General features: G+C 43.0%; 1 long non-coding RNA gene across 1 annotated transcript in view; it reads left to right on the top strand.

Annotated features, from left to right (window-relative positions):
- Positions 1–2,148: 2,148 nt before the first annotated feature.
- The window catches only part of LOC311516820, a 193,282-nt gene continuing 169,983 nt past the window's right edge, over positions 2,149–25,447 (top strand). Inside the window, exon 1 of the long non-coding RNA XR_014710502.1 lies at positions 2,149–2,221. This is a non-coding gene — a long non-coding RNA (uncharacterized lncRNA). The remainder of the gene's footprint in view (positions 2,222–25,447) is intronic.

Here is a 25,447-nt window from a genome sequence, read left to right as displayed (position 1 = left end):
GTTCTCAGTGATTCAAAGGAAGGTGCTCAGCCATTCACAAGATCAGGACCAATGTGTGAAGTTCTCTGCAAATAGTGGTTTCTCTTCTCAATTGCAGAAATGTACACTTTTTGCTGGTTTTTCCCCCATATTCCCCATCCAAGTACATTTCCCATTTCATGTGGAATTCTCCCGCCTTTGGAACATGCTCTCTTTTCTGTTCCATCACCTGTCACCAGTCTAAAAGGAAGGCTCATGAAGTTTCAACATTCATGTTCGAGTGTAAACCTGGAAGGTGCAGTCTTGAGTTTCCTTAGCTACTGCTTAGGCACTAGAGTAGTCAATATTTGTGCTATTGAGTACATTAATTAATTGAGCCCTGATCCTGCAAAGATTTACAATTTTTCTGAACTTTAGGCACTGTAAGTGGTCCTGTTAACATATGTAAGTCTTTATCCCTAATTCTAAGATGTGCTTAAAACTGTCACTTGTTAAATGTCTGAGAAAATAAGACAAGTATATTTTTAAAAAATCAAGCATGGTAATATATTCATAAAATGGAAAATAACAGGATATTTCTTTGGACTCCGTGGAAAAACTCCTACTGACTTCGTTGGACTTCACATTAGGTCCTTTGTGTGTATTACTATTTATAACATTTTAAAAACCTCTTTTTTTTTTCTTTTAAAGGTAAATTTATCCTGGAGAATAAAGTTCTCTATTTTCCAAAAAGTAGGTAAGCTCAGATAGTGGCAGTACAAACTTCTCCAGTCAGCCGTAACCAATGTGCCTGAGTCCTGCAGAAATTACTTCTGGTAGTGAGAGGGTACCACAGTTTAGTCTTCATGCGTGTTCAGTCCTTGGTCTCTCTGCTGAGTCTACCAAACCGGGCACCAGTGAGGTCCAATTACACAGCTGGATTTTGATTTGAACTGTGACCTGGAGGTGAGAAGCTCGCTACTCTGAGCCTACTTCTTTTCTTTTGACGAGACATGTGAGAAGCTGTATTACTAATGCTGTTGTTGTAAACTATTATTCTAGGTTTAGGGTTTCACTTCTGGCAGTACACATGTATCCTTTGTTAATGAAAAGCAAATGTGCACACAAGGAATGCAGCACTTTACATCTGAAGTTCACTCATTGTGAAACAGAATAAGAATAATCGGAGGCAGCTACAGACCTGCAAGTTAAAATATTTTAAATCATTTGATATATGGCTGCTACTCTTCTTGGACCATGCAGACAGCAGGGACAGCAACCTCTAAAAAGCAAAGGAGCTGTACTCTAGTTTTTTACTTATTTCTTTTTGGCAATAGCTTCAAGAAAACACATCTGCTACCCTTGGCAATTAAAGACACCTTAATTTTCAGATAGATTCTGTGTAAATATCAACTAAACATGTTATAGACACCTGGCTTGGACTTAGTGTAAAATTTGTTTGCCTCCTAAACTGCTTTCTTTCTTTTCCCCTTAGATTTCTGTATGCTGATTGATGGTACTGTACAAATGTATGAACCCCTATTTAGCTGATGCTTTCATAAGCAATTTAGACAATTGGCATACTAGGCCCAATCCTACAGTCCTTGCTTATATGCGTATAGTAAGCAGAATGAGATCCATAGTAAATACAGTACTACATTTCTTCTTATAGTTGTTATTATGATAGCACCTATAGGTCCCAGCCAAGCATCAAAGCCCCATTGTACTGGGCACTATGCACACATAACAAGTGATGGTCCCTGCCCTAAAGAGCTTAAGCTCTAAGTTTAAGACTAGAGACAACAGCAAACCAGACAGAGAGGTGGGAGGAGCACAAGGAAACAGGGAGGTGATTAGGTTAAGTGTAATAAACAATTAAGTAATTTCTTCAGTTTCCTTTTTATTTTTCAAACAATCTATATATTTTTAAAAAACATTTTACCTTGTATCACACCACTCTTGCTTTAGGTCCAGAACCAATCCCCATTGAACTCAATGGAAAGACTGCTGTTGACCTGGAGCAGGTCTGTAATACACTCCCCTATTTGGAAGATGTCAAGGGCAGACCTTCCTCCTGACCAGAGTTGAATGAATAACTAGCAATGAATAATTTACATGATGAATTTCACTCCCCTTTTCAGTTTTTGAATGACCAATGAACACATCAGGATTTTATCTATGTGTTCCTCATTTCTCTGAAGGATTCTTTGTCCGCAGATTGTTGTTAAAATGTAAGCATCTGATTGGAGACAAAGGTTATATGGTAAGTTTCTATTCCTTGATTAGATTAGTGGAACTCTTAGAATATGATTTCTGGGGTAAATATTTGGGGTTACAAATAGGGAAAAAGCTTTTCACAAATATTTGTTTACAGTTGGCAGGTTTAGTGACTGTTTCTTCAGTAAACATATTTGCTGGAATATTTGCAGAAATTAAATGCAAAACAGGTGTGAACACAAAGTGAGCTCATTTAAAATATCAAAATAATATCTATGGGTGTGTTTCTAGTTGTTTGTTTTTGTTTTCTTTCAGTATTTGCCCAGTTCTAATCCTGACACACACCCCTCCCCGCAGAGGTCTTTGTGGGTATCTCCACATGGCAAAAAAATCCCATATGGGAGAGTCTCAGAGCCCAGGTCTACAGACTTGGGCTTGTGTCACCGTGCTAAAAATAGCCATGTAGACATTCTGGCACAGTGTGGAGAGGGGTGGGGTTCAGAGGCCAAGCGGGAATGTTCACACATTGTTCAGTGCTGTAGCATCAGTCCTGCAAGCCCAAGTGTTTCTATCTGGGCTCTGAGACTTGCTGCTGCAGGGTTTTTTTGCTGTGTAGACATGCCCTGTGTGTGTGCGGGGGGGCCCTTTCTGCAGCCATCTCATCAGGACCCTGCTGGGGTAAGGCTGGCAGGCTCTTCCACATACAGATGAGCTGGTGGAGATTGGGTAGATCCCAGCCCACCCAAACTGAGGGGGGGGCAACAGTCTGAGGACAGGGAAGCTCAGCCTGCCTACAGATAAGAAGTGATGGCTCCCTGTCAGGTCAGCAGATGGCTCTTGTGTAGAGTGGCCCTGCTATGGCCACTGTAGCTATGGGTAGGACTACAGTACAGAGAGTGGGGCATGCCCCATGGTGCATGGGTAAGGGGGCTTCCATGGGGAATGTTATTAGGGACTGAGATTGCCTTAATTTGGCCCTAAACAGACACTGCTGCTTTTTTTTTCAAATCCTTTCCTTGAATTTTTCCTATATATCTTCCACTGTCAGATGATAAGGAAAATGTTCCCCAGTTCACTCATACACTATGTTATATAGACAGAATCAAAAGAACTCAAACTTATGGCAGAAGTGGTGCTGTTGCAAATAGTCTTACTTTTTCCTTAGCATGCAATCACAATTCAGTCTTTAAAGAAAAGCTGCAGTGGTATTAGTTTTGTGAGGTGGTTTCTTTTGGGGCAAACTGTGACAAGCAGCTGGGGCATTTGCTCTTTGCCTTAATCTCTGTAACTAGAGTAAATTCTTAGGGCAGGTTTGTTTCCTGGGTACTAGGTATTGGTATTTTGTTTGAGATTGGTGAAGGAAAGATTTGCCCACAAGCTGTTTGCTCGAATCTGTTCAAGGACTGATGTATATAGTATAAAACAGTTGCACCAGATTCTTGTCACTTTCTCCTGTAATAGGAAACTGACCTGCAAGGCCCTGGACATCTGCTATTGTTTGGCAGAGAGGTGATGTTATTATTCTTATTAGTAGCAGTGGTACTAGATCAAATCCTGCGGTCCTTACTACCATTGAGAGTTTGCTGCCATATTTTAGTTAAGAAGTCTTTTGAACCTGGCCTGATAATATGTTTCATTGGATCAAAGGTACATCCAATCTGCGTTACATCATTAGAAACAGGAGTTAGAAATCTTATTTCCATCATTGGAAGCACTCCATGGCTTGTCAGCATTGCTGAAGATAATCAAAACCCCATCTTATTAAAAACCCTTTTCTTGATCAGTATGCTGTCCACTGGCAAAGTGGGAGGCTCATTCAGTGATACCAGAGGAGACTGAAGGTTCACAGAGAACTAAGAGAAGCTAATTACATTTTTTCTTTTCAGCACTGAAAGGATAGTTGTGAATAAATTGGGAAAAGGGAGGGGGAGAAGTGCTGATTAATATTCATATTTATCCACAAGTATACAGAAAAGGTGAGAAGGAGCTAGCTCCCCAGAAACCTATGCACCTTGGCAGTAGATAGAAATTTTCATTTAATTATAGCCACTATTAGCTTAGCACCTAATGAGCATGTTTGAAACCATGCAGGGTTACAGTGTACTAAAGAAAGATCCAAGAATCAAATAGAAAATGAAAACCTTTCCTTCTCTTCTGCTCTGTGAATTTAAAATAACTCTGCTGGGACCCGGAGATCAAGTGGACTTTTATTCTTGATTTCTCAGATATTGTCACAGAAACCCATCCAACAAAAAATAAATAAAGTAAAATGGTCTGTAGGGGGTATCAGCACATTTTAATGGAGAGAAAAAAAATGGGTACTTTTCCATTTTCACTTTGGCTGGTGAGCATTATTAAGGTCTCAGTGTTTTCCTTGCCTTTCCTAGTGGGCTATCTAGCCCCTAGTAGCTCTCAGCATTTCTATGCTTTTATTTTTTGGTCAGTGTTATATGATTTTATTACATTTTTACACCTGGAAATGTAGCTGAGAAGCACAGTGGCCAACCAGGTTTCTTCTTAACATGTTGCTTACATTTGCCGGTTCACACAGCAACTTTAATGCCATCGGGCCAAATTCTGCTTTCCGGTGCACCAGCACAAGTAGAGATTGAAGCTAGTTGAGTGGCATGAATTTAAAGGTTTCAGAGTAGCAGCCGTGTTAGTCTGTTTCCGCGAAAAGAACAGGAGGACTTGTGGCACCTTAGAGACTAACAAATTTATTTGAGCATAAGCTTTCATGAGCTACATCTGTGCATCTGATGAAGTGAGCTGTAGCTCACGAAAGCTTATGCTCAAATAAATTTGTTAGTCTCTAAGGTGCCACAAGTCCTCCTGTTCTTTTTATGAATTTAAAGGAAAGCAGAACTTGGCCCTTCCTTGTCAGTAGTCTAATGAATTTTGTCCCCTTCCAAAATCTCCTTTAAACAAACATTTAAAGCTGCTTTAAACATGACAGTGATAAACCATGGATTGTAGAACAAACAGAACAAAGACTATGGTTTTCATTTCAGTGGCAGAGACAGAGAAGTACTCCGTATGTTTTTAGCACATCTTAAGTTTTGGGTTTTTTATTCCAATCAAGGCTTATGGACCTGAGGTGCTGATATTGACTAGATATGGAGTCTTTGTCCAACGTGAGTCAAACCTTAAAAGTTACCTAAACTGAAATTTCATGTACGCTTAGTGGCAGGTCACAGTTCTGAGATCCATAAGTTGAATCTTGCATTCATATTACTTTTCAAATCAAATAACCGCTAAGCTGGGAGAGAGAGTCTAATTTTCAATAAGGCTCCTGTTCTCATTATATAACTACTCTAATGCACACCATTTCCCCACCTATGTAAACACATCTGATTGACTACCTCCTGTCCTATAAGATGGGCAGAAACTGGTGTGTGTGTGGCACCTGAGGGAAAAGTTGAAGAACAGCCACTCTGCATCGTATGTTCCCTGACTTCAGCTGGCACAACAGATGTTGGAAAACCCCACATTACATGAATCAGCCTTAGGGCCATGCACATGAAGTGGTGGGGTGAGACAAGCAATGGCAGCCTACAAACTTTGTTACCATAGTAACTTTGTTAGCCATACCACAAATGGTGAGGAGGGGGATGAAGGTATCTGAGATGGGCACAAGACTAGAAAGGGTGTACACTTGTGACCTTGGATCTGTGAGGGTTTTATCCAATATTCCTCTGGGTGTTTGGGAAGTACAGCCTCTGTTTCTTCCTGGCTCCTGCTGGCTCTGCCTTGATTGGGGAGAATGTGGTGGACCTTGCAGGAAAGAAAAAGTGAGTAGTTTTCATTGTTCTCCTTTTTTTGTGGTTTTGTGAAGAAGGGGAGTTCAGGGACCCAAGAGAGCAGTGTGCTTTTGCTTAAATAACTCTAAGCTCCTAGCAAACAAATAAATGGGCTTTTAAAAGATTCTCACAATAAACGTGTTAAGGACACACAATTGTTATTAAATCCACAGTCATATTTTTTCCCTTCCTGCTTATGTGGCATGCATCAGTGATTTGTTGGTTTGTAGGGACTACTCTCAGGTTCCGAACTCACCTGTATCTTTTATTTTTTCCCCATTGTGGACATTTTCTTCTGCTCCTTCTTGTTCGAATCATATCACCAGCAGTATTAAAAGCTATTTTGGGTGATTTTAAAATGGGACAGCTAGAAATGCAGAAACACTCTTCTGTGACGAATAAATGAACACAGATATACTTTGCACATAGTTTGAAATATTTTTAACCATTATTCCCAGGCGGGCCATTATGTGATCATAATGTCCTTCATCTTACTGTTCCTTTAATTTGATCAGCGTTGCCTTGTTAATTCTCCCCCTTCCCTTGTAAGCGTAGAATCACATTTTCAAAAGTTTGCGGATAGTGCAGGTATAAAGGTGCAGATAGATGCCTAGTGGGATTTTCAAAAGCATCAAGGCACTTAACTCCCATGTAGGCACCAAGGCACTTTTAAAAATCTCACTGAATGTCTATCTGCAGCTGTAGGCACCTAAATACCTTTAAAAATCTGGTCCTTAGTCATCATTGCTCTGTGAACTGAAGACAAGAGGGACCTTGGCTAATGTCAGTAGGGTTTTAGTAAACCATAGAGTTCTGTGTTAAAGGGAAACATACAGATCTATGGCTAGGTGCATTTGTCAGGAACTCTCTTCCCTTCCTTCTGATTATTAGGTTGAAGGCATTTAATAAGCTGTCAATCAAGTATGAGAGGCATATAGAGTGGGCCGCAAATATGTACAGACTTCTTAACCTGTCCCAGGGCCCAAATGTGGCACACAATGTGTGACAGAGATCCAAAACAAAGGGGCATCAAATATTTACTCACTCATGGAAGTTAAAATGCTGTGAGATTCCTTTCTTTAGCATAAACAGCTCCTACCTGGAGAGACCTGAGTGTGTGCAGATAGCTTTGAAGAGCTCTGCAGGGAGTAGACCAGTCACTGCTTGGTTCTTAATCTGTTTGTGTTCAGATTAGGTAAACAGATGGTATCTTGTAGTTTGAGAATGAGTGTAAATTTAGGAGAAAACTCTGAGACAATAAATACTTTAAAAGAGAAAATATATGTTTGTTTGCATTCCATCTGTGATTGGCATAGTCATTCTAATACACTGTGAGTTGTATTGTACGTAGCTACAAACTCATGTGGGAAATGGGGATTGATAACTCACTGAGTTGCCAGTCGGTGCAGAGAGGCTGGAAGAATGGGAGTGGAAATGAATAGAGCTGTTTGAAAAATTGGCAGGTTTTTGTAGATTTTTTTCTTTTTGGTGAAAATTTGAATACTGAAAAATATTTCAGCTAAAAACTAAAGAATTTTAATTTGGAAGTGCTGATGTGGTGCCACATGGGAGTTGTAATTCATGCTTCCATTCTCTTCTATATCTCAGGATCCCCGGACCAACTACATTGGACAGAATGTGCATGGCATGCACCACAGTAGCGATAGGAAAATATGGTTATGTTAGGGGTGACAATGATTTTGCGTGCATAATGCATTCAGCCTCCAGGTACATTTACCCACATGTTTGGATGATGGGTTTTTTGCATTGCTATTTTAAAGATATTTTAAGTAGGTGGCTAACAAGTGTTTGTTAGATGGCACAGCATGAATGTTGATGCAACCTGGCCTCAAGAAAAAGGGTCTGAAATTTATCTGTGGAACAGTAAAGGGGTGCATGTTGTCTAGGCTTTTCCTTTTAATTGTCATTTGCTTTAGCTCAGAGCAGACCTTCATATTTCATTGAAAGACTAGTTTCTCCTATTCAGCCTTAGGGCTAAAACAAGGGGCTGTATTGTTTATAAGAATAGGCTCTGCTTTGACACTTGGTATAGAAAGTCCATCGGCAGGAGTTATTTTTAAAAACTTAAAATACTTTATTTGGCAATGATAATTTTACAAACAGAATTTTTTTTTAACCAGTCTCAAAGTGCTACTCGTTAGTAAAAGAAAAAAATGCCCTTGAGTTTCTCAGACCTGTGGAAAAGCTCAAAAGCTTGTCTCTCTCACCAACAGAAGTTGGTCCAATAAAAAAAAATTACCTCACATGCATTGTCCTCCTTGAGTTGAAATGACATTTGACAGTTAAAACACATTTTGGACCAGACTGTGCCATTAAAGCTCAGTACTGTGATGGGGCACAGCCCTGGGGAAATATCTCTCTCCCTAGCAAGGCAGAACTAGGAAGAGACGGAGGCTGTACTTTCCCAAACACCCAGAGGGATACTGGGTAAAACCCCCACAGATCCACTGCACCACCATTTATAATAGTGTGAATTTTCCTCTGTGACTAGCCAGGACTGCTGGCCCTATGTCCTCCCACCTTTCATAACTATGCAAGGGATGGCCACAGTCTTGCACTTCGAAAAGAAAGGGCAAACCCCAGGCAGGATAAACAGTTTTAAGAAAAAAGAAAAGGAGTACTTGTGGTACCTTAGAGACTAACGAATTTATTTGAGCATAAGCTTTCGTGAGCTACAGCTCACTTCATCGGATGCATGCAGTGGAAAATACAGTGGGGAGATTTTATATACACAGAGAACATGAAACAATGGGTGTTACCATACACACTGTAAAAAGAGTGATCAGATAAGGTGAGCCATTACCAGCAGGAGAGAAAAAAAACCTTTTGTAGTGATAATCAAGGTGGACCATTTCCAGCAGTTGACAAGAACGTGTAAAGAACAGCGGGGGGTGAGAATAAACATGGGGAAATAGTTTTACTTTGTGTAACGACACATCCACTCCCAGTCTTTATTCAAGCCTAATGTAATGGTGTCCAGTTTGCAAATTAATTCCAATTCAGGTGTCTCTTTGGAGTCTGTTTTTGAAGTTTTTTTGTTGAAGAATTGCCACTCCTAGCTCTGTAATCAAGTGACCAGAGAGATTGAAGTGTTCTCTGACTGGTTTTTGAATGTTGTAATTCTTGACGTCTGATTTGTGTCCATTTATTCTTTTACGTAGAGACTGTCCAGTTTGGCCAATGTACATGGCAGAGGGGCATTGCTGGCACACGATGGCATATATCACATTGGTAGATGTGCAGGTGAACGAGCCTCTGATAGTGTGACTGATGTGATTAGGCCCTATGATGGTGTCCCCTGAACAGATATGTGGACAGAGTTGGCAACGGGCTTTGTTGCAAGGATAGGTTCCTGGGTTAGTGTTTTCGTTGTGTGGTGTGTGGCTGCTGGTGATATTTTATTTTTCTATTTACTTTTTCCTCTCCTGCTGGTAATAGCTCACCGTACCTGATCACTCTTGTCACAGTGTGTATAGTAACACCCATTGTTTCATGTTCTCTGTGTATATAAAATCTCCCCACTGTATTTTCCACTACATGCATCTGATGAAGTGAGCTGTAGCTCACGAAAGCTTATGCTCAGATTAATTTGTTAGTCTCTAAGGTGCCACAAGTCCTCCTTTTCTTTTTTGTGGATACAGACTAACACGGCTGCTTCTCTGAATCCTGTCATTATGCAAGTTTTAAGAAAGTGGATAATGGTAATGTACAATAAGAACTGTGCTTTTCCAGAAGGATTTTTGGAGCTAATACACAACATACTCAAGATCCAAGATTGTTCCACACAGAAAGGTATCCAAGTGACTAAACATCAAAGGAAGGATTGTCATTATTTGTGAAGGACCCATTCTAGCAAGTAGTTGAACTGTGAACTTTTTATCCTAAAGCTGTAAAGCTACCTATTAAGCTCAAGGAGAACCGATTTTTTTTTTTTTTTTGGTTAGTAGTACAGTTGCACTGTAGATGGACTGTAGGAAAAAAATACCAAAACACATACATACACTACTGACCTCTTTTTTACTTGATCTGCTATCCAAGCACTGATCAGGCTAGAACTGTTCAGCTTCTAAAACAAGAGAAGTGCAAGTTTCTTCAGACCAGCCGAGACTTTTACTTTCAAGTATGTAATAAGTGATTCTTTAATTACAACTTTTTGTTACTCCTGTAATATTCATTCTAAGATTCGTTTAAACTGTGAAAAATAATTTGGATGTAGGTTTGCTAGATCATTAACTATGAAATTGTAGAACCTATTGTATGGGTAATGTGTGAGACAGGTTAGTTAAAGAGGCTATTGCTTCAGGAAATGGAAGAGTAGTGATGGCATGTAGGCTGAGAGTGGGATTCAGAGGATACTAGTGTTAAGATAAAATTCAGATGATATACAGACCCCTAAATCAAACATTATAAATAGAATCTCTCCCCATGATGGAGGAATTCTCAGCTGGCCAATCTTGCTACTTTCTAAACCCTGCCACTCAGGCAGTGCAAAAGAGCTGGAACACAACTGAGAATCTGGCCCAAAATGTCAGCACAAATACCTCATCCCCGTGCTGTGTATATCTGACCTGATCCAAGAATACATGTGTGCTTTTAGGATTGGACAATACCAGCGTTTTTTAAACTGTGGGTTGGGACCCCAAAGTGGGTAAGGACGCCTTTTTCAATGGGGTCACCAGGGCTGGCATTAGACTTGCTGGGGCTCAGGGCTGAAGCTGAAGCCTGAGCACCACTGCCTGGGGCCAAAGCTGAAGTCTGAGGGACTCAGCTTTGGGTGGCGGGGCTCAGGTTACAGGCTCCCTGTGTGGGGCTGAAGCCTGGGACTTTGGTCCCCACACCCAGGGGCAAGGGCTCGGGTTTTCTCTTTTTCTCTCCCACCCCCACAGGGCAGCAGGGCTCAGGCTTTGGTCCCCCCTCCCAGGGTCATTTAGTAATTTTTTTTGTCAGAAGGGGGTCGCAGTGCAATGAAGTTTGAGAACCCCTGGACTATTCAATCTGTTATTTAGACTTAAAGTTCCCTGAGCAGGGACTTTGCCTTCTCTGGTCTGAACAGCACTGAGCACATTGTCAGGACTTTATTGTTTTTATGGTTATTTACATAATCTTTCATTAGTCAACCCCCTTTCCGCCCTCCCCCCATCCAGAAAATAAATACAACTAGGCTGCAGTTATGAAAATGGCTGAGACAAAGGTTAAACTGAGTTAAAGTTGGTGCTGGAACTCTCGGCCAGATAAACAACTGGTGTAAAAATCCCTGTAGCTCTGTGGAAGTCAATGGAGCCAGGCCAGTTTACACCAAATGAGGATCTTGTCTTCCATCTCTAACTCACAGAGTTGCCCCCTTTCTACCCTCGTGTGTGTTTAAAGGATGGAGGTTGATTCCTTAACTTTGGCATTTCCAGCCTTCTTTCCTGACCCTAATGTTATAGAACTGTAGTGTTTCGTTTTGGGTATCTAGCTATTGAACTGGCACAAACATGTACACAGCTGCACGTAGTCACATCATGTATGTATTAGTCATTTTGTCCTTCTGTGCTTTGAACCTCTCCCCTTGTAGACTCTGGCTAGTTCTGGTTTTTGTGCGGTTCCGACGGATGTTGAGGCTGTGTTGTGCTGCACAAATCTTGACACACACAGTCCGACATTATCAAACACTGTCGTTAGAATGTTCGCCATTTCTTCTCATTAATGATGTGAAATGTAAAAAGCTTGCCTTCAATTTCTTGAAGACAGTGGTAATGAAGCTCTGAAGAAATAGTCAGGGGACTGGAGCTAATTAAAATGCAGCAGGGTGTAGAAGTAAAGGTAGCAGCAGCTCGCTATGCCATGTCTCTGGTAATCAGCAGTCCCTAGTTTACCCACACTAATTGACAGGAGATGCAGTGCTACTGAGTGCGTACACAGCTAACGTTAATGGAGTCAGCACACGCTGCTCTTCCTGCCTGACTTGTCTCATTATCGACCTTGAACTGGCAAAGGTCAGTCGATGGTGCTGCTTTCATCAAGATGACAGGTGTCTAAGGATCTTCTTTTTGTAATATAATAATTTGGCAGTTGCCTTATCCTGTATGTGCATTAGTGATCTGATTCTTAAGATAAGATGGATAAAAAAGGACTCCCCTATCATGGTGAAGAGCTGAGCCCCTGTGTGTTTCACAAATTCCAGGCAGATGAGGCTGGAAGTCTGGAAGACAAAAAGTGAAGCTGTTATTTACAATTACCCTTTGAGGAGACAATGGCAAAAGAAGCAAATGGTTAACATTTCACAAAGTGGAAAGTTAATTGGCCACCGCATTGGTAAAAATCAACAGCTTGCTTCTTTCTATTGGGCAGACATTGAGCATTGAGAGCACTGTTGGCACAAAACAAATATAAAATATTAATAATAATAACAGAGGACACTTCTCTGAAGCTCATTGATTTTGGGGAGACCTCCAGTGGTAAAATAATGCAGTCTCTATACAATGCAATAACAATAATACATCACGCTTTGGTCATCTCTCTTGTACTTCGTTTAAATCCGTTTATAACAAAAGATAGGGAGGGTAAGAGTGGGAAAAGTTTTTTTTTACCATTCTACCTTTCAAGATCAAGGGTAATTTCTTCTTAAAGCTCAGGTCTATGGGCAAATAGGGGATTTTATTAACTGGATATTCTCTGTAGCGCTCATTCCAAATTTTGTCTGGCAAATGTTCCAGTTGTATCAAAATGAGGCCTGCTGCTTTCCATATAGCTGTGCACTTGCTGAAAAGAAATGGAGCTTGCTTGAGAGTAGGTCTGGTTCTCCTCTCCTTTATACCTTCTGTAGCCATATTCATCCATCTAACGAAGGTTTTGATTTGAAGCACAAGGTACAAAGCTATGGAGAAGCAGGCCCTTGTTCAGGAGACTGTGGTTGGAAGCTGCCCATTCTCCACTGTACACCAGAGGCAGGAAGTACTTGTTCCCTACAGTCCAGCACAGAGACCCGTCACTGAAGTGCTGAAGTGGAGTCTAGTCTACCCGTCACAAAAACCTGATTTACAGAGCCCAGCGAGATTGTGTCATTTGGAATTTCTCACTAGAGCTGACCACACCACACAGGAACCTATCCTTGCAACAAAGCCTGTTGCCAACTGTGCCCACATATCTATTCAGGGGACACCATCAAAGGGCCTAATCACATCAGCCACACTATCAGAGGCTCGTTCACCTGCACATCCACCAATGTGATATATGCCATCATGTGCCAGCAATGCCCCTCTGCCATGTACATTGGTCAAACTGGACAATCTCTACGTAAAAGAATAGATGGACACAAATCAGATGTCAAGAATTATAACATTCATAAACCAGTTGGAGAACACTTCAATCTCTCTGGTCACACAATCACAGACATGAAGGTCACTATCTTACAACAAAAAAACTTCAAATCCAGACTCCAGCGAGAAACTGCTGAATTGGAATTCATTTGCAAATTGGATACTATTAATTTAGGCTTAAATAGAGACTGGGAGTGGCTAAGTCATTATGCAAGGTAGCCTATTTCCCCTTGTTTTTTTCTACCCCCCCCCCCGATGTTCTGGTTAAACTTGGATTTAAACTTGGAGAGTGGTCAGTTTGGATGAGCTATTGCCAGCAGGAGAGTGAGTTTGTGTGTGTGTGTGTGTGTTTCGGGGCAGGGGGGTGAGAAAGCCTGGATTTGTGCTGGAAATGGCCCACCTTGATTACCATGCACATTGTAGGGAGAGTGGTCACTTTGGATAAGCTATTACCAGCAGGAGAGTGAGTTTGTGTGTGTGGTTTTTGGAGGGGGGTGAGGGAATAAGAGAACCTGGATTTGTGCAGGAAATGGCCCACCTTGATTATCATACACATTGTGAAGAGAGTGGTCACTTTGGATGGGTTATTTCCAGCAGGAGAGTGAGTTGGGGGGGCGGGGGGGAGGGTGAGAAAACCTGGATTTGTGCTGGAAATGGCCCAACTTGATGATCACTTTAGATAAGCTATTACCAGCAGTGGGGTGGGAGGAGGTATTGTTTCATAGTCTCTGTGTGTATATAATGTCTTCTGCAGTTTCCACGGTATGCATCCGATGAAGTGAGCTGTAGCTCACGAAAGCTCATGCTCAAATAAATTGGTTAGTCGCTAAGGTGCCACAAGTACTCCTTTTCTTTTTGCGAATACAGACTAACACGGCTGTTACTCTGAAACCTGTCACTAGAGCTGGCATTCTAAGTAAAGGATTCAGTCAGATGTTGCTTCCCATGATCTTTTTATAATACACTAGCTCTGACAGCAGTAGCCAATTGTAGTAACTAAGACTAACTAACTTCATTTTGTTTGCAAAAAGAAAAGGAGTACTTGTGGCACCTTAGAGACTAACCAATTTATTTGAGCATAAGCTTTCGTGAGCTACAGCTCACTTCATCGGATGCATCGTATTCGCAAAAAGAAAAGGAGTACTTGTGGCACCTTAGAGACTAACCAATTTATTTGTATTAGTCTCTAAGGTGCCACAAGTACTCCTTTTCTTTTTGCGAATACAGACTAACACGGCTGCTACTCTGAAACCTTTCATTTTGTTTGTGATTATAGGACACTACTAGAGCCATCAGGTGGGAAACAAAATATTCTCTGATATTTGCAAAAAGTTTATTAAAGGTTATTCTTTTTTGAAGTCTATAAGAATGCAGTGGGAGCATATGAGCGTGTCTAGGTATGCATGTATGTACATAGATAGTCCAGATAATGTTTTCTGAGAAGAGGGAGCAGACAGGAGGCTTGGTGATAGCTGCAAGTTAGGGGTTGCTGATAGAATTAATATTTTTGTAAGTAGAAACTCAACTTAGTCTCTCGGGTTCATCACCTCTGAGATGAATACCAAACACAAACATGATCACAGCAGAACAGGGACTTTACATCACTTTCTCTAGGCCTGGTCCTTCAAGCCCCTATCCCTGCCACATCACATAGACCTCCCCTTTCAGTCTAGTAGCTTTGCATGATCAGCCCTTCTATCTTCTCTTTGGGCACTGAGCAGTTTTCCTTCTACCCACACCTGCTGCAGTCATGCCACAAAGTCAGTACATACAGAATTCTTAAGTGTAGATGTGGCAACCCTTCATCTTTGTGATAGTAAACTAAACCAAAAATAAATAGTTGATACCTAAGTGCTTTTGTGAGATCAATAAGTTATGTGGTTCCAGGCTTGTACAGTTTAGGGTTGTGACAGTCTCTCTCCCATCTAGGATATGGATGTCTGAAAGAGGATGTCTGGACTACTGTAACTGATAGACAATGGAAATTCCACATTAATTCAACAGATGGAGCTAGCACATTTGTGTCCAGAGGTCTCTGGTTCTTCTTCCAGTTGTGATGGGATTTTTACCAGGGACAACTGAAGAAATACTATATGAGAAAAATATTGATAAAGCAAACCTTATGATTTTAGGCTTTTATACCATTTATGATGGAAAAAGCATCATACTTCACAGTTTCCATCAATGGCTGTTTTCTTGGTTTTGCTGGGAAAGAGAGGGAATAGTTTTTCTTTTACGGGAGAAAGAGGAAATCCTCCCATCTTCTCCCAAACATAACCATGGGAAAGATCAAGGGTAATTTCTTCTTAAATCAAGAAACTCAGACAGAGGCCATTAATGCCACAGTAACTATAGCACTAGTGTTTCTGGTCCCCTTAAATGAAGTTGGTGCCTAGAGTAACATACCTGTGATTGGCTTTTGGTTGGATTTATGTCCTTTTGGCTCCCAGAATACTTTCACTTATTGAAAAACAAGAATGATAAGAAGCTATTCAAGTATCAACCTTGTTGCATTTAAGGTGCAGGTGGTTGTTTGCAGTGGAGGAGTAACGGAAGCCACCACAACATTATATATTATAGGAATTATGATTTGGTCTGTCCCTAAAGTTAGAACATTAGATGTTTCCTGTCTAAAAAAGATCTGGGTTTAAACAAGGGTGTCCAACCTGGGGCCCACTGAGAGGATCTATGTTCAGAATATTTGTATTTTTGATTAAAAGTGAAAATGTGTTTTCCTGATATTTTGTTTGTTCCTGGAGGGGAGGGGAAATGAAGAGCTGCTGAACCTTTAAGAGAAGAGGAGCAGGTGGTGAGAGATCGGGGGTTAGGATAGTTGGGGAAGATGGCAGGCATGGCTGTATTTCTGAGGGGTGGGGGCTTTCTTTTGGTGCTCTGAAAACATAGCTGAGAGCTTTGAACCTGGAGTTTGGTATTAGGGGCCTGAATTGGGAGCTGCTGTTAGGCACCCAGTTCAGTTTCTTAAGACCATAGGTGAGAGGAGAGTGAGGATGGAGCTCAGGTGGAAAAACTAGCAGCTTTAAACTGCCCCGTAGCCTTCATTCCTGACTGTGGATCTTTGAAAAAATATTCACGGCCATTGGGCTGAAAAGGTTGGACACCAGTGTTCTAAAAGAGGCTCTCGCTCAACCACAAGCTGTTAAGCTAGAAGCAGGAACTACTGGGTGAAATATGTGGCCTGTGTTACAAAGGAGGTCAGACTAGATGATCATAAGGTCACTTCTGGCTTTAGCACCTAAGAATTTATGAACTTAGTTACCCCTTGAGCCTCTTAGACAGGAAAAAAGGATGGTTTAACTTTTGGTCCCTCTGTTCCCATCACTCTTCCTGGTCCTCCGCCTTTCCCAGTGTACCTTCAATCAGCTTTTTGGTTACACATATGGGGAACTGACTTTAGCAGAGTGCTCCAAGTCAGATACCTGTTGTCCAGCATCGGCCTCTCGCCAGAGATGAGAAGTTTGTTTCCCTGTTTCTCAGAATAGACTCCAGTGAATTAGCCCAGAAGCAGGATAAGACAGAGAAGTGTCTTAAATTAAATCAAGTTAATTAGAAAACTGAAAGAAGTTCAAAATGATATTAGAAATAAACAGTACCAAAACCATTTCTGTGTCGAAGGCTCCGAGGCTCCCTCAAGAAGGCCCAAATCCCTAGTTGCAGTCCAATTGAGCTAAATAATATGATGCTCCCACTTCAACCTTCTGCATCTCAGTTTCTTAGGGCCTGTTAGAGGGCTTTCCCTTCACCCTCTCCCCTGGTTCTTGTCACGTGGACAGAAAGCAGAAGACCAGAAGTCTGAAGCGTAGACAGTGTGATGTTTATTGGGGTTAGTTTCCAGCAAACATGTTCCATAACTCTGACGCTGCAGAGCCTTGTTTCCCAGTGTCTCGTCCCCTCCCCAGCCTCTCAGGAGGCATAATTATACCGAAATGCATGCCCACAGTCCCACCCCTTACAGTTTAGGGTCACGTTCCAGTTTGGATCTGCGGTCTTCATCCCATCTCTTTTGTACCCCATGGGAGGCGGGGAGAGGAGTGAGGTTGTGTTCTGGTCAGGGAACCAGACACACAACCTGGTCTTGTCTTTGGTCTTTTAGTGTTTTATACCTCCCCCACAATCCTGTTTGCCCCTTCCGACTGGTTGCTTGATTTTGCTTTGAGACAGGGGTTGAGGCAATTTTAAAGTGTGCTCTGAGTAACATTTTAGCTGCTCTTATCTATTCCCATTGTACTAACAAATCCATCTGACTAGGCAGAAGCAACATCACAGTGTCTTTGTCCTTTGTTTACGCATATTAGTATAAGAGTATCAAAAAGTCAAACCCAAAATTCTATCCCAGGCTAATAAACAGACCTATATACTAACAGGGCCTTTCTCATCTCATGGCCTTTCTCATCCCAGTATCTCCAAGCTACAGTTCATTCAGTATGAGTGATCATGTCTTGCTGTGGAGGCCTATCATTGATACTTATGCACAGATTTGAATCTGTGTTACCATATTAATCATGCAGTTATCTGTCATATTCATATTTCAGAAATTATGTTTGTGCAGGTGCTCTGTCTCGGGCATTGAATTAATCTTGGTCCCTTTTCCCAGTACAATAGCCAGTTAACCCTCTCTAGGATAGTAATTTTTTTCTAGTTCTCTCTTATCCCCTCTCACTTGGAAACCTCCTTTGACTTTGTTACATCTATAATTACCTTTTCTTTGCATATACTTGGGTCAGAGTAAAGCTTGTTTGAATGTTAACACTTCTCTCTTGTGGGGGAGGGCAGGGTTTCTGCATTTCCTTCTTAGGGTATGTCTACACTACGAAATTAGGTCGAATTTATAGAAGTCGGTTTTTTTGAAATCGGTTTTATATATTCGAGTGTGTGTGTCCCCACAGAAAATGCTCTAAGTGCATTAAGTGCATTAACTCGGCGGAGCGCTTCCACAGTACCGAGGCAAGCGTCGACTTCTGGAGCGTTGCACTGTGGGTAGCTATCCCACAGTTCCCGCAGTCTCCGCTGCCCATTGGAATTCTGGGTTGATATCCCAATGCCTGATGGGGCTAAAACATTGTCGCGGGTGGTTCTGGGTACATATCGTCAGGACCCCGTTCCCACCCTCCCTCCCCCCGTGAAAGCAAGGGCAGACAATCATTTCGCGCCTTTTTTGTCTGCTGCCAGCCAAAGATGTAAAGGATAGATGGAGTGGGTCAGAACAAGAAATAGACCAGATTTGTTTTGTACTCATTTTCCTCCTCCCCTGTCTAGATCACACTGCAGTCAGTCACAGAGAAGGCGCAGCGAGGTTAATCTAGCCATGTATCAATCAGAGGCCAGGCTAATCTCCTTGTTCCAATAACAACGATAACTTTGGTGCACCATTTCTTATTGGAACCCTCCGTGCAGTCCTGCCTGAAATACTCCTTGATGTACAGGCACACCCTTTGTTGATTTTAGCTCCCTGAAGCCAACCCTGTAAGCCGTGTCGTCAGTCGCCCCTCCCTCCGTCAGAGCAACGGCAGACAATCGTTCCGCGCCTTCTTTCTGTGCGGACGCCATACCAAGGCAAGCATGGAGGCTGCTCAGCTCATTTTGGCAATTAGGAGCACATCAACCACCACACGCATTATCCAGCAGTATATGCAGCACCAGAACATGGCAACGCGATACCGGGCGAGGAGGCGACGTCAGCGCGGTCCCGTGAGTGATCAGGACATGGACACAGATTTCTCTGAAAGCATGGGCCCTGCCAATGCATGCATCATGGTGCTAATGGGGCAGGTTCATGCTGTGGAACGCCGATTCTGGGCTCGGGAAACAAGCACAGACTGGTGGGACCGCATAGTGTTGCAGGTCTGGGACGATTCCCAGTGGCTGCGAAACTTTCGCAAGCGTAAGGGCACTTTCATGGAACTTTGTGACTTGCTTTCCCCTGCCCTGAAGCGCATGAATACCAGGATGAGAGCAGCCCTCACAGTTGAGAAGCGAGTGGCGATAGCCCTGTGGAAGCTTGCAACGCCAGACAGCTACCGGTCAGTTGGGAATCAATTTGGAGTGGGCAAATCTACTGTGGGGGCTGCTGTGATGCAAGTAGCTCACGCAATCAAAGATCTGCTGATATCAAGGGTAGTGACCCTGGGAAATGTGCAGGTCATAGTGGATGGCTTTGCTGCAATGGAATTCCCTAACTGTGGTGGGGCTATAGACGGAACCCATATCCCTATCTTGGCACCGGAGCACCAAGCCGCCGAGTACATAAACCGCAAGGGGTACTTTTCGATAGTGCTGCAAGCTCTGGTGGATCACAAGGGACGTTTCACCAACATCAACGTGGGATGGCCGGGAAAGGTGCATGACGCTCGCATCTTCAGGAACTCTGGTCTGTTTCAAAAGCTGCAGGAAGGGACTTTCTTCCCAGACCAGAAAATAACTGTTGGGGATGTTGAAATGCCTATATGTATCCTTGGGGACCCAGTCTACCCCTTAATGCCATGGCTCATGAAGCCGTACACAGGCAGCCTGGACAGTGGTCAGGAGCTGTTCAACTACAGGCTGAGCAAGTGCAGAATGGTGGTAGAATGTGCATTTGGACGTTTAAAGGCGCGCTGGCGCAGTTTACTGACTCGCTTAGACCTCAGCGAAACCAATATTCCCACTGTTATTACTGCTTGCTGTGTGCTCCACAATATCTGTGAGAGTAAGGGGGAGACGTTTATGGCGGGGTGGGAGATTGAGGCAAATCGCCTGGCTGCTGGTTACGCGCAGCCAGACACCAGGGCGGTTAGAAGAGCTCAGGAGGGCGCGGTACGCATCAGAGAAGCTTTGAAAACCAGTTTCATGACTGGCCAGGCTACAGTGTGAAAGTTCTGTTTGTTTCTCCTTGATGAAACCCCCCGCCCCTTGGTTCACTCTACTTCCCTGTAAGCTAACCACCCTCCCCTCCTCCCTTTAATCACCACTTGCAGAGGCAATAAAGTCATTGCTGCTTCACAGTCATGCATTTGTTATTCATTCATCACACAAATAGGGAGATGACTACCAAGGTATCCCAGGAGGGGTGGTGGAGGAGGGAAGGAAAATGCCACACAGCACTTTAAGCACAGCACTTTAAAAGTTTACAACTTTAAAATTTATTGAATGACAGCCTTCTTTTTTTGGGGCAATCCTCTGTTGTGGAGTAGCTGGTTGGCCGGAGGCCCCCCCACCGCGTTCTTGGGCGTCTGGGTGTGGAGGCTATGGAACTTGGGGAGGAGGGCGGTTGGTTACAGAGGGGCAGCAGTGGCAGTCTGTGCTCCAGCTGCCTTTGCTGCAGCTCAACCATACACTGGAGCATTCTTGTTTGGTCCTGCAGCAGCCTCAGCATTGAATCCTGCCTCCTCTCATCACGCTGCCGCCACATTTGAGCTTCAGCCCTGTCTTCAGCCCGCCACTTACTCTCTTCAGCCCTCCACCTCTCCTCCCGGTCATTTTGTGCTTTCCTGCACTCTGACATTATTTGCCTCCACGCATTCGTCTGTGCTCTGTCAGTGTGGGAGGACAGCATTAGCTCGGAGAACATTTCATCTCGAGTGCGTTTTTTTTTCTTTCTAAGCTTCACTAGCCTCTGGGAAGGAGAAGATCCTGTGATCATTGAAACACATGCAGCTGGTGGAGAAAAAAAAAAGGGACAGCGGTATTTAAAAAGACACATTTTATAAAACAGTCGCTACACTCTTTCAGGGTAAACCTTGCTGTTAACATTACATACATAGCACATGTGCTTTCGTTACAAGGTCGCATTTTGCCTCCTCCCACCGCGTGACTACCCCCTCAACCTTCCCCCCTCCCTGTGGCTAACAGCGGGGAACATTTCTGTTCAGCCACAGGCAAACAGCCCAGCAGGAATGGGCTATACTGAGTGTCCCTGAAGAAAAGCACCCTATTTCAACCAGGTGACCATGAATTATATCTCACTCTCCTGAGGATAACACAGAGAGAGAAAGAACGGATTTTGGTTGAATGCCAGCAAACATACACTGCAATGCTTTGTTCTACAGTGATTCCCGAGTACGTGTTACTGGCCTGGAGTGATAAAAGTGTCCTACCATGAAGGACGAAATAAGGCTGCCCTCCCCAGAAACCTTTTGCAAAGGCTTTAGGACTACATCTAGGAGAACCGCAAATGCCAGGGCAAAGTAATCCTTTCACATGCTTGCTTTTAAACCATGTATAGCATTTTAAAAGGTACACTCACCAGAGGTCCCTTCTCCGCCTGCTGGGTCCAGGAGGCAGCCTTGGGTGGGTTCGGGGGGTACTGGCTCCAGGTCTAGGGTGAGAAACAGTTCCTGGCTGTCGGGAAAACCGGTTTCTCCGCTTGCTTGCTGTGAGCTATCTACAACCTCCTCCTCCTCCTCATCTTCTTCGTCCCCAAAACCTGCTTCCGTATTGCCTCCATCTCCATTGAAGGAGTCAAACAACACGGCTGGGGTAGTGGTGGCTGAACCCCCTAAAATGGCATGCAGCTCATCATAGAAGCGGCCTGTTTGGGGCTCTGACCCAGAGCGGCTGTTCGCCTCTCTGGTTTTCTGGTAGGCTTGCCTCAGCTCCTTCAGTTTCACGCGGCACTGCTTCGGGTCCCTGTTATGGCCTCTGTCCTTCATGCCCTGGGAGATTTTGACAAAGGTTTTGGCATTTCGAAAACTGGAACGGAGTTCTGATAGCACGGATTCCTCTCCCCAAACAGCGATCAGATCCCGTACCTCCCGTTCGGTCCATGCTGGAGCTCTTTTGCGATTCTGGGACTCCATCATGGTCACCTGTGCTGATGAGCTCTGCATGGTCACCTGCAGCTTGCCATGCTGGCCAAACAGGAAATGAGATTCAAAAGTTCGCGGTTCTTTTCCTGTCTACCTGGCCAGTGCATCTGAGTTGAGAGTGCTGTCCAGAGCGGTCAGAATGGAGCACTCTGGGATAGCTCCCGGAGGCCAATACCATCGAATTGTGTCCACAGTACCCCAAATTCGAGCTGGGAACGTCGATTTAAGCGCTAATCCACTTGTCAGGGGTGGAGTAAGGAAATCAATTTTAAGAGCCCTTTAAGTCGAAATAAAGGGCTTCACTGTGTGGACGGGTGCAGGTTTAAATCGATTTAACATTGCTAAATTCGACCTAAAGTCCTAGTGTAGACCAGGGCTATGACAAGAAACAAGACATTGTCTGTTAGTTATAGTCTTAAAGTTCCCATATTTCAGTAATTCCATATTTCTCAATAATCTCATTCATATCAACTGAGTCTTCAACTGGCTGTATCTGTCATAGATAGTTTCTTTTCTAATCTGGGAAGAATTAAAAAGAAAGCAATGTAGAGTGGGGCTGAATGAAGGATATTTAAGTACCATTCTTATTCCATCCACATAACATATATATTTTAGGACAGTGGTTTTCAAAGTTTTTCATTCGCAGACCCCTAAAATATTTCAGTTGGAGGTGCGGGCCCCTTTGGAAATACAGTGGTCCGCAGACCACAGGTTGAAAACCATTGTTCTATGGTAACAACAATCTTTCACAGACCCCTTAGACATAGACTGCGGACCTCCAGGTTGAAAACCACTGTTTTAGGGCATTCTAGCTAAGGGTTTTGTGCCAATGCCCATCACTGTAACATAACAGAAAGGGTTTCCAAAGCAGAAGATACCGTGAAATTTATAGAATAAAATATCAGGGTTGGAAGGGACCTCAGGAGGTCATCTAGTCCAATCCCCTGCTCAAAGCATGACCAATCCCCAACTAAATCATGCGAGCCAGGGCTTTGTCAAGCCAGACCTTAAAAACCTCAAAGGAAGGAGATTCTGCCACCTCCCTAGGTAATGCATTCCAGTGCTTCACCATCCTTCTAGTGAAAAAGTTTTTCCTAATATCCAACCTAAACCTCCCCCACTGCAACTTGAGACCATTACTCCTTGTTCTGTCATCTGCTACCACTGAGAACAGTCTAGATCCGTCCTCTTTAGAACCCCCTTTCAGGTAGTTTAATGCAGCTATCAAATCCCCCCTCATTCTTCTCTTCTGCAGACTAAACAATCCCAGTTCCCTCAGCCTCTCCTCATAAGTCACGTGTTCCAGTCTCCTAATAATTTTTGTTGCCCTCCGCTGGATGCTTTCCAATTTTTCCACATCCTTCTTCTAGTGTGGGGCCCAAAACTGAACACAGTACTCCAGATGAGGCCTCACCAATGTTGAATAGAGGGGAACGATCACATCCCTCGATCTGCTGGCAATGCCCCTACTTGTACAGCCCCAAATGCCATTAGCCTTCTTGGCTACAAGGGCACACTGTTGACTCATATCCAGCTTCTCATCCACTGTAACCCCTAGGTCCTTTTCTGCAGAACTGCTGCCTAGCCATTTGGTCCCTAGTCTGTAGCTGTGCATGGGATTCTTCCGTCCTAAGTGCAGGAGTCTGCACTTGTCCTTGTTGAACCTCATGAGATTTCTTTTGGCCCAATCCTCCAATTTGTCTAGGTCCCTCTGTATCCTATCACTACCCTCCAGCGTATCTACCACTCCTCCCAGTTTAGTGTCATCTGCAAACTTGCTGACGGTTCAGTGCATGCCATCCCCCAGATCATTAATGAATTAGATGGATACATCCCTGGAATTGTAGGCCTTGTCTACACTGGGAATTTGCCTGGGTTCCAGCAATCAGTATCCAGCCACTGATGTAACTGCACCATTGCAAAGCCCAGCTCCAGTCAAGGAAAACTGAGATTTGCATTGTTTCGCCCTGTTTGAAACTATGGTTAGCTCCACTGGTGCACATCTATGCTAAGGGCTTGCACCAGTGCAGCTAGTCATCAATTGCTGGAAATCCAGGCAAATTCCCAGTGAAGACAAAGTCTTGGAAGGGATAAAGAATGAAGCTCACACCTTCTCTTCAGGAACTCCATATCAAGAGATCTGTACACAAGCAAATATGGACATTCTCTACCAGTAAAGTTCCCTCAGAGTCCTCCTTTCCAAGACTCCCAACAAACTAAAGGAGGAGGTAGGGAAGGATATCACAGTGTGAGCTGTGTCTTTGCATTGAGAGTGAAGGTACCATAACATTGTACAAAGCTGTTCTCACAAGATTTCTATGTCAGTTTTTCAGACCCAAGACATTCAGATTGTTTGGATTTTCTGTAGATAAGCATCAGAGCCAGACAAAACAGCTAGTAGTAAGAAAGTCACGTTAGTAATAGATTTATTTATTCTACCTCATCACATGTCTTTACTGGTATAAAAGACATCTACTGCATTCCATTTTTTCTTGAGTTTTTGTAAATAATTTTCACTACATAGGCTTACTTATCTAATCACATAACACACCAAAAACTGTTTCATAGGAGCCATTTTAATCTATTCATTAACTAAAACTGTCTTTTTAAAAAGTGTCTAATTACATAATTACAATACCAGACAGATGAGAATGACAGGTATAGGGAATATCTTTGGAGCCAGAGGGAAACTTTTATGGTCTTATGGATATAAAGTATATGTTAAAAAAAATAACAACATTGCCATTACGTAGTTAGGCGATTTTACACATCGGCAAAGGAACAATTGCTGGCTGCATGATAAGCACTCCACTATTTTCATTTTCTTAGCTTATATTCATGTATATGTCTTTTCCCCACACTATGAAATGAAATCTATATTTGAATAGCATTAAAGTCATGACACAAAAGCATAAAAAACCCCAGGAAATTCATAGATAATTGGAGAAACTTTTAAAGAAAAATAATTTCTTAAAACTGTTTGATGTGGAGGTTGGAATTGCCCCTTGTTGTTTTCCTGCCCCTACAGCCTGAACCTGATGCGCTCTCAGACTCAAAGAGAGAGTCATAATGTCATCACTACTATTTGTTGTGCCATCACCCCCTTTTACAACGCTGACGGAATCTTTCAGAGACTTTCTTCTTATCTTGCACATACTGTTAAAGTGGTTCAGCTTGTCACATTCCTTGCAATATTGTCCTAGTACAGGACACTTCTCCTTTACCGCTCATGTTGTCTCCCACAGTAAACGCATCTCAATATCCATATGGAACCCTGACCAATGGCTCTTCTTTGCTTTTGTCTCATTACATGTACTTTTGGAGGTATTGTGTCTCCTAGGGCTTTCAT

The sequence above is a fragment of the Lepidochelys olivacea genome (assembly GCF_965140295.1).
Source record: "Lepidochelys olivacea isolate rLepOli2 genome assembly, chromosome: 2".
Lineage (NCBI taxonomy): Eukaryota > Metazoa > Chordata > Testudines > Cheloniidae > Lepidochelys > Lepidochelys olivacea.
Note: the sequence above shows the minus strand (reverse complement) of the source record. Positions and strands in the feature narration are given on the sequence as shown.